The sequence below is a fragment of the Lactuca virosa genome, chromosome 5, assembly GCF_052849685.1.
Source record: "Lactuca virosa cultivar CGN04683 chromosome 5, Lactuca_virosa_CGN04683_v6, whole genome shotgun sequence".
Lineage (NCBI taxonomy): Eukaryota > Viridiplantae > Streptophyta > Magnoliopsida > Asterales > Asteraceae > Lactuca > Lactuca virosa.
This window is the reverse complement of record NC_136430.1, coordinates 329,125,109-329,128,051: the sequence shown is the minus strand read 5'-3', so window position 1 is coordinate 329,128,051 and position 2,943 is coordinate 329,125,109. Positions and strand designations below refer to the sequence as shown.

At 38.3% G+C, this 2,943-nt stretch overlaps 1 pseudogene; it reads left to right on the top strand.

The window, feature by feature from the left end:
• Positions 1–724: 724 nt before the first annotated feature.
• On the top strand, positions 725–2,177 carry LOC145112260 (scopoletin glucosyltransferase-like; annotated as a pseudogene).
• The last annotated feature ends 766 nt before the right edge of the window (positions 2,178–2,943 follow it).

The following is a 2,943-nucleotide window of genomic DNA, read 5'->3' as shown; positions in this document are numbered from 1 at the left end:
ACACATTCATCGGCAGCAATGAAGATTCTGCGTTTTACTATAATACTCCGATTTTAAACAATGTACTTTGGAACCATTGGTTTTCTCGTATTGTTTTCTGAAAATGAGCAGTTGTTCCCTAAGTAAAAATGAAAATTTTGGTTGTGAAATTGAGACGTTACAATACAATCGTCATTTTAGCAAATGTTATATATACAAAATGTAGATTGATCGAATATTCAAAACAATGTATATATAATTTAACTAAATAAAGTTCAATACATATCGATGAAAGACAAACAGGCAACAAGCTGCGTCGCTAAACTTACAGATACAATTTCCATCTTTGTAATTTACAGATAAAATTTCTATCTTTGTAATTTAGTACTTCTTTACAAATATTTGATTTGTCATATTATGATTTTAAATGATAAATAATGTTTGTTTTTCGTAACCATGATTTCCAAAATGTATTAACCTAGTATATAAATATAACAGTGTTAATGATATGAAAAATAAAATAAAAAATGTATACGTTGATCGTGGATTTTATGGGTGAGGATATGACAAAGGATTATAAGAAAACGGCAATTTTGACCAGGATCTATGCACAAAAAATGGGGTGAAAGTGTAGTTTTAATATTTCTTTTTAGAAGTTAGAAGGTTAAAATATAAAAGTAAAATAAAAAGATTTCTTTTTAAAAGGAAGGGTTTTTCATTTGAACTTGTCTTCTATTAGCAACATCCCTAGTAGATAACACAAGAGACATTCAGCGATGGCCAACTGTCACGTAGTCTTCTTCCCATTCATGGCATACGGCCACATGATTCCGATGGCCGACATGGCCGTACTCATGACCTCCCGAGGCCTAAAAACCACCATTATCACCACCCAAACAAACGCACATCGCTTCTCCGGATCAATATCCAAAAAACCACCAACTACGATCACCAAATCGAGCTCCATATCATCCAATTCAAAAGACACAGAAGTGGGTTTACCGGCCGGAAGTGAGAACCCCGATCAAGCCGTTTCTGATGAGTTCTTATCCATTTTCTTCGAAGCCATGTGGATGCTTCAGGAGCCTGTAGAGCAATTTATTCAGGAATCCCACCCGAGTTGCATCGTTGCAGACATGTTTTATTGGCAGCCAAATTCAACATCCCCAGAATCGTTTTCAGTGGAACTGGGTTCTTCCCAAGTTGTGTTGCAAACGCAGTGGGACTCTTTGACCATGCTAAAAATGTTTCATCCGATTCGGAAATTTTTATCGTCCCTCATCTTCCCCATGAGATAAAGTTAACTAGAAAGCAACTGCCTCAGCTGGACTCAGAAGCGTTTAAAGGTTTCCTGAAGGTGTTTATTGAAGCAATAGAAGCAGAGGTGAAGAGCTATGGAGTGATTTTTAACAGCTTCTATGAGCTTAAGCCGGAGTACGTCCACCATTATCGTGAAGTAATGAACAGGAAAGGATGGCATATAGGACCAGTTTCGTTATGTGACAGGAACACAGAAGATTAATCCGAAAGAGGGAAGAAATCAGCCATTGATGAACACGAATGTCTTAAATGGTTGGAATTCAAGGCACCGGATTCAGTTGTTTACGTAAGCTTTGGAACGATTGTGAAAGTTACTTGCTCTCAAGTGTACGAGATCGCTATGGGGCTTGAAGCATGCAACGAAGATTTCATTTGGGTCATCAAGAACGAACAGGAACGGTGGTTGCCGGAAGGATTTCAAGAAAGGACGGCGGGTGAACGGAAAAGGGTGGGCGCCTCAAATTTTGATTCTTGACCATGAATCTGTCGGTGGGTTCGTTACACACTGTGGGTGGAACTCGGTGTTGGAAGGTATCACCGGTGGTGTGGCTATGGTGGCTTGGCCAGTGATGGCGGAGCAGTTCTATAATGCGAAACTGGTGACAGATGTTTTGAAAATTGGGGTTTCGATTGGGGATGTGGAGTGGAGTGCGACTTCAAGCTGCGACGGCGTGGAGAGGGTGGCGATTGAGAAAGCGGTGGTGAGGTTGATGGGTGGTGAAGAAGGAGATGAAATGAGAAGGCGAGCTCAGGTGCTGAAAGAAAAGGCGACGGCAGCTGTTAAAGAAGGTGGATCATCATACTCCGATTTAAATGCTTTCATTCAAGATATAAAAACATTCAAGTCCGATTCGTAAAAAAAAAATTGTTATGAGTGATTGATAAGCTTTTTAATGATATATTTGACGATTGAGTGTAACATTAAGTAAAATATGTTTAGATCTAAGAAAATATATTTTCATGAATAAATTATGTGATTAAGTAAACAATTTATTTAATTTATATAAAATAGAGTATACACGTTATATGATAAAGAAAAGAAGTATCACGGATGTAATTATAAAGTTCAAGAAGTCAAATGTTGCTCATCAACCTCTCTTTGGGGAAGGTACCTTCTCATTGCGTGTTGCAACCCTTAATACTTAAAACTTATGTTTTAAAAGCTTGTGTCATTTTAAAAGCTTGTGTCTTAAAAGAATATTCAGGTAAATATAGTAGCATTTATCATATAATAAATTCTGAGTACGCTTGTCTACGGTACCCGGTTTGGAGCTGTATGTCACTGACCGAGTTTCTGGAAAATTCCACGTTCGTCTAGAGAACTCCGGAACGATCAAGTATCCTCGAGAAGTATCCGAAGAGATCAAGAATACTCTACAAGACCCCGGAAGATGCTAGAAAATTATAGGTGTCCGCGGAACATGATGGAACGATCCGGAATAATCAAGAGAGCACTAGAGGAAGCTAGAACGATACAGAAGATCCTAGACCATCGTAGAATCCTCTAGGACACAAAAGAGTAGTATAGAACCTTATAGAATTTTGTATGTAGAATAAGATCTTGTAAGAATGATCTAGAATACTCGGGAATGTCCGGAACCTAGAAACTTCCCTTGAGGAGGTGTAAGGTTCCTATAAATAGGG